Genomic DNA, 11998 nt, shown 5'->3' with positions numbered 1-11998 from the left:
ATCTGTCAATTTTAAGAGTTGTGGTAATGATTCCTTTAATTCTTGTGAATCTGTCCATTTATCCCTGCATTTATGACAATTTTGTGGTGTTATCCTGAAGCTCTGTTCTTAAGGGAATACAAATTCATGGCTATATTCCTCAAGAATTATACCTTTTATCGTTATAAGGTATCCGTCTTTTTCCATTTTACGTTTTAATCTACTTTTCACTTTGATGTTAACAGCGGCCTCTCTGCTGTTCTTATTTGTGTTTGTCTCCTTTATTTCCCCTGTGTTTTTATGTTACATTTTTCTCTTATCATTTAATTTCTTATAAACACACATAAGTAAATTTTATTTTTAAATGAAATCTAAGAAATTCTTAGACTTTGTAGACCCTCCTCCCTGATCAGCACCGCACGCTCCTCCAAAGGGCCATAAACTTTTGCGTCTCCAGCTGGAGGGAAGTTAAACAGCGCCCTTTCTGCCAAGCTTCAAGGTCTTGGACAAGCAAATAATTTCCTAACATTAAAGAAATGTTTTATGTGTTTTGAGCATCAGTTCTCCTCATTTAAATGCCGACAGTAAACTGGTTTATTGCTGTAGAGCCGCAGCAAGTAGGCGCCCAGAGGCGAGGCGTCACGCTAATCGTCCGCGTTGTCTGCAGTACTGGGCCTGCTCAGCTTCAGCACGTGGGTTAATGACTCCGCTGTAAATAAGTGGGAAGTGTTTAAGGTGGTATTAATTGAAATGCATTCATGTAATTACAAACCCTCATGTCAGGCTGAAGGCCTCTAATGCCCACTCTCTCCCGGAGCAACTTGTAACCCAGCTGTCAGAAGCCTGCACGCTCTCCTCCTTGATTCTCACTTTTCTTTCCACAGAGGCGGCTCATCCATGCTGCCAGCAGGAACCGGATGTGGGGACACGGCCGGGGTGGGCGGTGGAGAGCGTGTTCCCTGTGATGGGGGGGCTCACCGCGGTTCTCAGGCAGCAGGACAGTCCATTCTCTGCCAGTTCCGTTAGGCTGGCGTGTGGGTTTTCTGAAGCTTTGACCGGAAACCACTGTCCAGCTTTCCTGGATGAGCTCCCACCAGCCACCCTTGACACACTGGCCGTCAGTGACCGGGAGGTGGGGAGAACACGGAGGCTGAGTGGACAGACGACACGCCGCACCTGAGGCTGTGCTGTACCGGCACACACGTGTGTACACGCAGATGCACGTGTGAGTGTCCCTCCAGTACTGGGAAGGGACTGGCGCGTGCTCATCCCCAGGTCCACATGGGGAGATGGTCCGGTTGGTTCAGATATCGTGGCTGGGAGCCAGGGCCAGGAGCCTCATCCCTGCGGCCCCAGTGAGTGCCCCGAGTCCCCTTAAAAGGACTGCAGGCTGCCTCCCAGTAACCCCGCCACACAACCAGCTGTGGGGAGGGGCCTGGGGGGAGGTGCCCAGAAGTGGACGCCCCCTCCTTGAGGCCACCTTCTCTCTGTGCACAAAGGCACAGGATGCTAGGGAAGACTCTGCAGGGACTGGAGGGCAGGGTGGCGTTTAAAGGACACCCATCACCAGGCATGAGTTACAGTCGTTCAGAAAGTAAAAGCGACACGTGTCGGTGGCTGTCCCGTGGGTGTTGTTCCAGCCTCACCCTGGCGTGTCCAATGGTCCTTCAGCCTCGGGGCCACGGACGGCTTGGCTGCAGCTGCCCCTCTGGAGCCGTGTCGTGAGCACCCCGTGTGTTCTGGGTCACCCTTTGGCCTGACGGTGTGTCTTTTGGGGAGGCCATCTGTTCCGGCTGAGGAGAGGGGGCGGCGCACCGCGGGGCCGTGTCCGCCAGACCTGGGGCAGGTGGATGCGTGGGCCACAGCCTCCCCACTCTGGGGGGAACGGGGGGCGGGGTGGTGTTTGATTTTTCAGGAAAAGAAATTCCACAGGGGAAGGAGTAAGGCTTTGGTAGTCGACAATATCAGCTCTAAAAATGCAATTTCCGGATTAATAACAAAGACTCTGCTCGCGTTCCCTGGCTCCTGGAGGACGCGCTCTGACCACAGAGCATATTGCGCCCCGCGGCGCCGGGCCATCACGACTCCACAGTCCTCCCCTTTCCGATGGGAGACGTCTATTAAAACGGGTCGTGGCTCGTCCCGGCCCGCACCCCCACCCACCCGGAAATGAGAAATGCACCCCAGTAGATCAGCCTCTGGTTAAATATTAAAGCTTGCAGCTTTAATATTTGTGTGTCTCTGTGTTGCATCACGGTAGAGAAACACTCACAAGAAAGAGGGTTTCCTTATGAAACCTCCACTCTCTAAGCTGTGCTGACCTAGTTTGTCCTACTTAGAATTTTTTACATCAAGGACCCACTTAGACAAGAAACAAAATGTATCGATCACACACATACAAATATACACAAAATGTACCTGTGTGTGTAGAAACATACATGTGCAGATACATACGTGAGCAGGCTATCACACGTATGCGAAAGCACTTATTGACACACTAAACGTCATTTATGGCTTCAGAATCTATTTCACTGTTTGTATCTCATCAGTCTACTTTGGAGAAAAATAAGAAACGATAGGTGGGCTTGTGATTAAGACAGAGACTCATCACTCCTCTGGCCAAGAAGTTAAAGTTCTCCTTCAGGAAAAAGTCCTGCTCCAAAGGGAAATAAGAAATAGGAATCAGAAGAGGAAGTGAAGGTGAGAGAAACCCACATCCATTCACTGCTTCAACCCATCCACACCAAACCCCGTGGGCGAGGGGAAAGAAGGGAGCGCGTTGTCTGTTAAGGGTTAAGTATTTCACACAGTCTGCAAAATGAGACTGAAGAAAACAGGGACCGGGCCATTAGAGGGACTGAGAGTGTGTAGCTTAAGTGGAAGAATTCTTGAAACCTGAAAACGAAGATTAGCATTTTCAGATTGTTAAAACTGCCATCATGCTGAGAGGATAAAGGAGTCCCTGTGTGTAACAAAGGACAACACGCCTGATAATATTCATCCTGAGCACGTCGATTATTATAATGAACAAGGCAAGTCTTTGGGTCCATGGTCCCCGTTTCCTCCTGGTTCTCAGCCAGGCATAGCTCACAGATGAATAGACACCATTTTCTCTGAAAGCTCCTGGACTGTGGCTTGAACCTCAGTCTTTACAGGGGTGGATTTAGAGTTTTCTGTTTGCTCAGAAGCTGGTTGCTCCACGCACTGCACGTCCCAGGCCTTGGCGCTCAGCTGTGCTGTCCACTGGCCTGATGCTCTGCATGGGGGGTTGATGAGTCTGAGCAGGGCCACCTCGTAGCGGCCGCTGCAGCCTTGGTTCCAGGCTCCGAGCGGCTGTCCGAGAGCCTCCAGGCGAGAGGTGGCAGTGTGTAGGTGGCCAGTCACTCTCTCAGCATGTCTGGGGTCTGCCCACCTCTGCTGGCTGAAGTGCATGCGTCCATTTTCTCTCCAAGAGTGGTGAGAGCCTGGATCGTCCCTCCCTCCCGCCGTCATCAGCTGTGCTCTCTAAACTGCAGACGGACAAGCTGAGACCCGTGGACGATTCTGCGGGTGTGGCTAACATCCACACGTGGTGGGTATGAGTGGGCACAGTGAAGGTCGTGGGCAGTGGTCATAAATGGTGATTGGTGGTGGCATTGGCAATAGCTGCAAGCGAAGGTCAAAGGCCATTGTCAAGGGCAATTATTGTGGGTGACTGTCGGTGGGGGTCATGCATGATGGTGACAGTGTTCATGGCAGAGGTCACCAGGATGCTTTCAGGGAAAATGCACTCTTTGGGGAAACAATACGGTTGTCTGGATCGCAGGCTGTTCTTACCTGGAGGTGTGTTCTGGTAGGAAGTTCAAGGAAGTGCAAAATCTGTCACCCTCGTGGCGGGAGTAACAGCGGCTAGCAGTAAAGACAGGCAGAGAACACTAAGGGAGACCGAGGAACATACGGCTGGTCCCCGGGGGAAGGTGGCTTCCTGCAGAGAGAATGCAGGATATGCGACCCGCCTCTGCCCTTCCACCATGGCAGGGTGGCTCCACGAAGAGACACACATTTCTTACGACCAATGAGAAGCGGTGAAAATAAAGTCTGGGTCCCTGAATGTAAATCCGTCTTAAGGTGTGAATCCTGAGCTCATGGAATCTGGTGATTCCTTTGAGGCTCACAGAGGCTGTTTCCACCCAGGTACCCTCCTGTAAAGACCTTAAAACTGGCCCCCGACCCTCAGGCCCAGCGTCATGACCTTCAGGTACACTCACATTTTAATAGTTTGAAGTATGCTGGTGACAGATTGAATCCGAGGACAAAATAGAAGAGCATTTTCTGTGGTTTCTGAAGTGCATTTGATCTGTATTTTCCCCTCCGAATTCCAGGCCCTGTAATGTTTCAACCTAAAATGGGGACTTCCTGAGTTACGTTGTGCAAACCTTCTCTTTGCTTCCTGAGGTTCGTCCTTCCATAGTTTTCCAGGACAGCAAAACAGATGAGTAGGTTCTGCTGAAACTTTCCCAAAAAATTCACCTTTGTGTCGAGGTAACAGTGGAGAATGCCCATCTCCAGCCTGTGCTTCGGGAAAGGCGTAGCGCATGGAGTCGTCGACGGCCCCGGATCAGAGAGGCTCCCGTCCCGCACCCCACACGTGACGCGCTGATGTGTGGGGCCTGTGGCTAATTTCACAGCTGGTGTGTTTGCTGCTGACCTGAAACCAAAGTGGAGGAATAAACAAAAGTGGGCAAAGAAATTCCAAGGGGTTCTGACAAAATGAAGTGCATGAATCTTGAGATGAAACCTGCTGGACTGGAAACTAGACATATTCTGTAAGATTGCGAGCCAAAAAAGTTAAATCTGGAAGAGCAGAGATAAAATTAAACAGATCAATAGCAGAATAGGCATTTCTTTAAAGTGACATTTCTAAGTTACACTTGAATTTCTCCAGTGATCATTTAATTTTTTTAGATGATGCTGAGATGGGTTTAAGCTCCAGGGTTGATGCCAGCAGAGGAGGGTATTTTTCCATCTGTTTATTTCACACAAGTGCATCTTGACCTGCATTTCGTGATTGCGAAGAGGAGTCAACTTCTAGTTCTGGCTATCCATTTTTCCCCCTTTTTCTAGAGTGGAAAGGAGAGCAGACTCAATCTAATGGCTGATGACTGGGGGTGAGACTACGGGGCCTTCCCAGGGACGGAACGCCCACCCCCAGTCCCCTGCCTCTTGTTTGTAAAACAAGCTCTAGCCTTCAAGTCCTTCCCTAAATGCCGATGAGCCAATTTAACCAGAAAAGTGAGACACTGCATCAGGAAACGTAAATAATCAAGCAAGACAAGATAGTAACAGTTTGGCCTTAAAGCCAAGTCCAGGACTGTATCTCCTCCTCATGGGCTATAGGTCACTTCCTGAGCCCTGGCCTGGAGCTGTTTTGCAGATACCCAAGCCCCCAGCAGGTAAAACCGGGTCACCGCATGCGGCCCGTTGGCGGTAGACCCCAGCCTGGTGGGAACCAGAAGGTTTGTGATCGGGATTCCTGAAACATCACCCTGTTACCTCGCCTTCAGCCAATCAGGACAGTATGTAAGCTGACACATACCCTGGACCACCCCCCACGAGGACCCCCTCGCACCCTTTGAACACCCTTCCCTGAGGCTGGGGCTCAGGTCTTCTGGCTCTCCTTGCTTGGCCCCGAGTTGGGTGTCTCCCGTTTGACAGCGCTCTCCTGCACCTCTGCCTGCTGTCAGTGTAGACTTTTTGCTTCTCTGGGGCGAGTGGACTCAGGTTGGGTTCACAAACGGGTTCAGTGTCCGTGGCGGCAGGGGACCGGCTGGATGACAGGGGCCTGTCGTTTGTGCCCTCCTCATTTGGTGTCCTGGGTGGGGCACCCTCTGGCCTCTATCACCCCCAGGATCTAAGCCCCCCCACGCCCCTCGGCGTGCAGGGATGCTGTCCCCTCACCCCACCCCAGCCCATCCCACTCAGCTTCCCCAGGCCCCATCCTGCCAAGACCACGCCCCCGGGAGTTTCTGCCCCGGACGCAGGGTCCTGCTAGGGGTGGGAGATCCACTGGAGGCGCTAGCTGTGTCCCGAGCGTGCGGAGGCCGCGGGCTGGCCCCCTGGTCCCTGCCCACCCTGAGCGGTCCTGGGGACCCAGCCAGACTCCTTCTGGGTGTGGCTTCCGTCAGAGCCCACGCGTGAACAGGTCTGGCCCGGGAACCCAGGGGTGCATCACCCGGACGCCCCTCCCGTGGGGCAGGCTCGTGAGAGGCCGGGATGGGGTGCAGGGTGGAGGGTGAGGAATCGCAGACCACCCTCCCCCAGCCTTACCAGGTGTCTGGATGGAAACGCCACGCGGACGGGGCGGCCTCTTCACAGAGGAGGAAGGAGACCCCACGGTTACGACTGGGAGAGAAAACACAGGAGTGAGGGAGAGAAATGAAAACTCACCCCAAAGAGAAGAGTCTGGGGAGGGGAGCCGGGACAGGGCGAGAGAGGTGCGTGGCCCCAGGAGGCTGCCTGGCAGGGCGTGGCCGTGGGGGGCGCCCTCGGGGACCCCCGCACGGCGAGGGTCCCAGCAGAAGAGGGGGAGTCGGGATAGGGACAGAGAGGTGTGGGGCCCCAGGAGGTCGTCCAGCAGAGGAGGAGGTGCCGGGCAGGATGGCTCCTCGGTGCAGGAGGCACAGGGTCTGCCTAGGGCTCCGCTGGAGGCTGTAAGGGGTCCTGGCCCCGGGCGCAGTCTGGACACTGTGGCTGGAGGTTTCTGCCTGCAGCTGCGGCACCTCAGATCCTGCGAGGCTTCAGCTCCTGAGGTCACACAGTCCACCCGGGGGCCCGGACCAGACCAGGGCTGCCCCGGCTCTGAGAGCAGCGGGAAAGCGAGCCGGGCCCGGCGCTGCCCAGGGGGAGGTGGACCCTGCACCCTTCGCCCAGGCCCCAGAAGGTGGGGAGCGGCCCACACGGAAGGGGGGCTCACACTCTGGCCAAAATCGGTGACAGAGGCAGGCGCGGAGCAGGGCGGGCAGGAAACCTGTGCGAGTCCACTCAGAGGAGGTGAGGGAAGGCACGGGCGTGTTTCTCGAGACAGTGAAGGGAACCGACGCTGGCAAGCGGGCTGAGTCCATGTAAACCAACAATGGCGCCCCCCTCAGGGACGACGAGCGCATCGCAGAGTCCCGCGGGAGATGGCGCCCCCCGCAGGGACGACGAGCACATCGCAGAGTCCCGCGGGAGATGGCGCCCCCCTCAGGGGCGACGAGCGCATCGCAGAGTCCCGCGGGAGATGGCGCCCCCCGCAGGGACGACGAGCGCATCGCAGAGTCCCGCGGGAGATGGCGCCCCCCTCAGGGGCGACGAGCGCATCGCAGAGTCCCGCGGGAGATGGCGCCCCCATCAGGGACGACAGGCACATCGCAGAGTCCCGCGGGAGATGGCGCCCCCCTCAGGGACGACAGGCACATCGCAGAGTCCCGCGGGAGATGGCGCCCCCCTCAGGGACGACGAGCGCATCGCAGAGTCCCGCGGGAGCCCTGGGCTCACTCAGGACCCGCACGGGCCGTGAGTGACCACCATGAGCAGCGCAGGTCAGGTAACGGGGCCCCTTCTCGGGGACGCACTGGCCAGCTCAGCAGGCCGGCGCTGAAGGTGGCCGTGCTGGGCGGGGCGGGCGGGGGCGCTGGGGTGGGGGCACAGGGCCTTCCCTGGTGGCTGAACTTTGGGCCGAGTCCCCAGGAGAACAGCAGCCCTAGGGAGGCTGTGGGCGGTCGGTGCGGAGATAAAAGCACAGGGTGGGCAGCGAGAACCGGTGTGGATTCAGACCCGGGATGAACCAACGGGAGGGCCTGATGGGAGGACTGGACGGGGCCATGGGCACTGGCGTGGGGGCAGGGCGCGGAGCGTCACGGGTCGGGGGAGGCGCCCGCAGGCCCAGGAGACGACGCCGTGTGGCCCAGCCGAGCTGCCGCGTCCGACTCTTCACGCCCCCGTGGACGGCAGCGCACCAGGCTTCCTCGTCCCTTGCCATCCGGAGCTTGCCCAAGATCCTGCTGAGGCCTGGGGGCAAACTCAGCTGTAGTGTGAATATACAGATAATCGTGTATGAGCACACCACAGAGGTCTGCCCCTTAACAGGACGGAAGGGCACAGCTGCCTTGTGATTGAAGACCCAGGTCCTGTGGGCTCCAGAACTTATCCATCCATCCGAGACCCTGCAACGCTGCAGCGGCGAGCAGCAACTGCACACCGCCCGCCCCCCCCCCCCCCACCGTCTCCCCTCCCCTGGACGGAGCAGGGGCTGCTCAGAGGAGGCCGTGGGGTTCCCCCTGTCCCTCCACCATCTCCCCTCCCCTGGACAGAGCCGGGGGCTGCTCAGAGGAGGCCGTGGGGCTCCCCCCATCACCCCCGTTCCCCCCCACCCCATCTCCCTCCGTCTCCCCTCCCCTGGACAGAGCAGGGGTTGCTCAGAGGAGGCTGTGGGACCTGGCGGGGGAGCGGGGAGCAGGGACACTGTGACAGGTGCGGAAGTGGGGCGTCTAAAATTGGACGCGGGGCAGTGTTGGCGTCTGTCCAGCAGCCTCCATCCATCCAGCAGCAGCTTCCAGCGCCAACAGCCCTCGGGGGCCGCGCTCTGGGATGTCTCAGGGCAGGACCGGGGGACTCAGGCCCTAGCCCGCCCGCCCGCTTCTGGCAGCTGTTCCTGGCCGACTGTGACGAAGGTCAAGTGCCTGCCTGGCCCAGCTGTCAGTGAGGATGAGAGGGTCTGGTGTGAACTCATTCCCGGGCTTGGACGGGAGGCTGCCCACGGACTCTGCACAACCGTGAGCGTCCGGGGCTCTATCCTGCCTCCCAGGTCCTGCTCAGATGCCACTAGTGGGGGCACGAACGGGACCCACACAGGCAGCGTGGACCCTGCGGTGTTCCGCCTGCACCTCTCCTGGCGTCTCCTGGATGGGAGGTCACTGCACACACTTCACAAGTCCACCACACGCCTCCCTCCCCTCCAGCCCTGTCCCCGTAACCCATCTGCCCCTGTGGGTGGAGCGGCTTTTGGGAAGAAGGACAAAGAGGGAATCTGCTCTGCAGGAATGACTTTGGACCTTTAAGATCCTAGTGAAAACATCACACAAAAGTGCTTCTCACAGACGTCAGAGGGACAGGATACGGGCCGAACACCGTGGATTCCGTTGCCTTTAAAAGGATGTTTTCTCACCTTGAAAGCTCTTCGACTCTCAGCCGTGAGTGCATGGACTTCAGGAGGCCCCTGAAGAAGCTCCATCAAGGCTGAGAGCTATGAGAACTGCAGACACGCCTGTCCTGGGTTCCCGAGAGCTGACCACCCGCGGTCACCAGGAAGCACACGACGGCTGCATGCTGTCTCAGGGACGATCCCCGCGAACCCATGCCTACTTCACTGTTTATGCAGCCAATTATCTTCCTCTGCAGCCAGCAGAGCGCTTGCCAAGTCTTCCTGCTTTCCTCTGGGGCTGGGGGTTGAGGGAGACAGCGGACTGGAGACCGTCCGGGCTACACCTGCTCCAGGCACTCTGGTCCCTTCAGACCTCCGGCCTTGCCTCTGCTGGACAGCTCACAGCTCAGTGCCCGGTGGGTCAGCCTCTGTGTGTCCTGGGACACCTCCCCACGCCCTGACCTCCTGCCAAGCATCAGGGACAATGAAGACCCAAGGCTTAAGGGACTCAGGGGCAGCTTCCCTTACAGCTTCCCAACAATGGGAGCTTGTTACCATTTGGGCAGAAGATGTGGTATTGTTTGCTTGTTTTGTTTTTGGCTTTCAGGTTCAGTTTAGTTCAGTTCAGTTGCTCAGTTGTGTCCGCCTCTTTGCGACCCCATGGGCTGCAGCACACCAGGCCCCGCTGTCCATCACCAACACCCAGAGCTTGATCAAACTCATGTCCATCAAATCGGTGATGCCATCCAACCACCTCATCCTCTGTTGTCCCCTTCTCCTCCTGCCTTCAATCTTTGCCAGCATCAGGGTCTTTTCAAATGAGTCAGCTCTTCACATCAGGTGGCCAAAGTATTAGAGCTTCAGCTTCAACATCAGTCCTTCCAATGAGTATTCAGAACTGATCTCCTTGAGGATAGACTGGTTGGATCTCCTTGCAGTCCAAGGGACTCTCACGAGTCTTCTCCAACACTGCAGTCAAAAGCATCAATTCTTTGGTGCTCAGCTTTCTTTATGGTCCAGTGCTCATATTCCTACATGACTACGGAAGAACCATACCTTTGACTAGATGGACCTTTGTAGGCAAAGTAATGTCTCTGCTTTTTAGTGTGCTGTCTAAGTTGGTCATAGCAGGCGTCTTTTAGATTCATGGCTGCAGTCACCATCTGCAGTGATTTTGGAGCCCAAGAAAATAAGTCTGTCACTGTTTCCATTCTTTCCCCATCTATTTGCCACGAAGTGATGGGACCAGATGTCATGATCCTAATTTTCTGAATGTTGAGCTTTAAGCCAACTTTTTCACTCTCCTCTTTCACTTTCATCAAGAGGCTTTTTAGTTCCTCTTCACTTTCTGCCATAAGGGTGGTGTCACCTGCATATCTGAGGTTATTGATATTTTTCCCGCCAGTTTTGATTCCAGCTTGTGCTTCTTCCAGGCCAGCGTTTCTCATGATGTACTCTGCATGTAAGTTAAATAAGCAGGTTGACAATATACAGCCTTGACGGACTCCTTTCCCAATTTGGAACCAGTCTGTTGTTCCATGTCCGGTTCTAATGTTGCTTCTTGACCTACATTCAGATTTCTTAGGAGGCAGGTAAGGTGGTCTGGTATTCCCATCTCTTGAAGAATTTTCCACACTTCATTGTGATCTACACAGTCAAAGGCTTTGGAGTAATCAATAAAGCAGAAGTAGATTTTTTTCTGGAATTTTCTTGCTTTTTCTATGATCCCACATATGTTGGCAATTTGATCTCTGTTTCCTCTACCTTTTCTACATCCAGCTTGAACATCTAGAAGTTCATGGTTCACATACTGTTGAAGCCTCGCTTGGAGAATTTTGAGCATTACTTTACTAGCGTGTGAGATGAGTGCAATTGTGCGGTAGTTTGAGCATTCTTTGGCATTGCCTTTCTTTGGGATTGGAATGAAAACTGACCTTTTCCAGTCCTGTGGCCACTGCTGAGTTTTCCAAACTTGCTGGCATATTGAGTGCAGCACTTTCACAGCATCATCTTTTAGGATTTGAAATAGCTTAACTGGAATTCCATCACCTCCACTAGCTTTGTTCGTAGTAAAGCTTCCTAAGGACCGCTTGACTACACATTCCAGGATGTTTTGCTCTAGGTGAGGTGAGAAAGTAGAGAAAATCACTGGACCATTCAGGTATGACCTAAATCAATCCCTTGCGATTATACAGTGGAAGTGACAAATAGATTCAAGGGATTAGATCTAATAGACCGAGTGCCTGAAAAACATGAATGGAGGTTTGTGACATTGTTCAGGAGGCAGTGATCAAGACCATCCCCAAGAGAAAGAAAGGCAAAAAGGCATAGTGGTTGTTTGAGGAGACCTTACAAACAGCTGAGAAAAGAAGAGAAGCTTTCCAGGGGGACGATCGTTCCCAGACAAACGTCCATGGGGCTGACAGAACACAGGAGGCATTCTCTAGGAACCCCAGGCTGTCCTGTGCCATCATTAAGAGGTTCCTGATTCTCTCCAGGCTGTTCTCAGGGCACCCGCTGTGTCCGTGTTAGTGGCGTGTGCCACAGACGATTCCCAGGACGCGGTGGTCCTGAGGGCAGAGCTGAGGGAGCCCTCACCCGCGTCTTCACAAAGGAGAGAAGAGGCGCCGCGTGTGCACTTGCCCCAAAGGACCGGCGCTCTCTCGAGCTGTGACCTGGCTGGGCAGGTAACTGGGGGCCTGTATTTTGGGGGCAGATGTTAAGGTAAATTTCCCCAAATGAAGCTATTATGAAACTATCTACCAGAATTTCTGGTATGCAAAGTCACCCTTGAGTTTACCTCCCCTCCTGAGGAAATGAGTTTTGCTCAGATCCAAGTTTGTTGTTGTTGAGTCACTG

At 54.9% G+C, this 11998-nt stretch overlaps 1 long non-coding RNA gene across 2 annotated transcripts; it reads right to left on the bottom strand.

The window, feature by feature from the left end:
• Nucleotides 1–3284: 3284 nt before the first annotated feature.
• On the bottom strand, nucleotides 3285–4559 carry LOC113879256. Of its 2 annotated transcripts, none has more exons than XR_003507252.1 (3): nucleotides 4227–4559; nucleotides 3796–3943; nucleotides 3285–3624 (listed from the first exon to the last, which is right to left on the bottom strand). It is a non-coding gene; the product is annotated as an uncharacterized LOC113879256 (long non-coding RNA). The 2 variants fall into 2 exon arrangements; XR_003507253.1 differs by having other exon boundaries at nucleotides 3796–3867.
• Nucleotides 4560–11998: the final 7439 nt, after the last annotated feature.

Source organism: Bos indicus x Bos taurus, chromosome 20, assembly GCF_003369695.1.
Source record: "Bos indicus x Bos taurus breed Angus x Brahman F1 hybrid chromosome 20, Bos_hybrid_MaternalHap_v2.0, whole genome shotgun sequence".
In the NCBI taxonomy this organism is placed as follows: Eukaryota; Metazoa; Chordata; class Mammalia; order Artiodactyla; family Bovidae; genus Bos; species Bos indicus x Bos taurus.
This window is presented reverse-complemented; position numbering and strand designations above follow the sequence as displayed.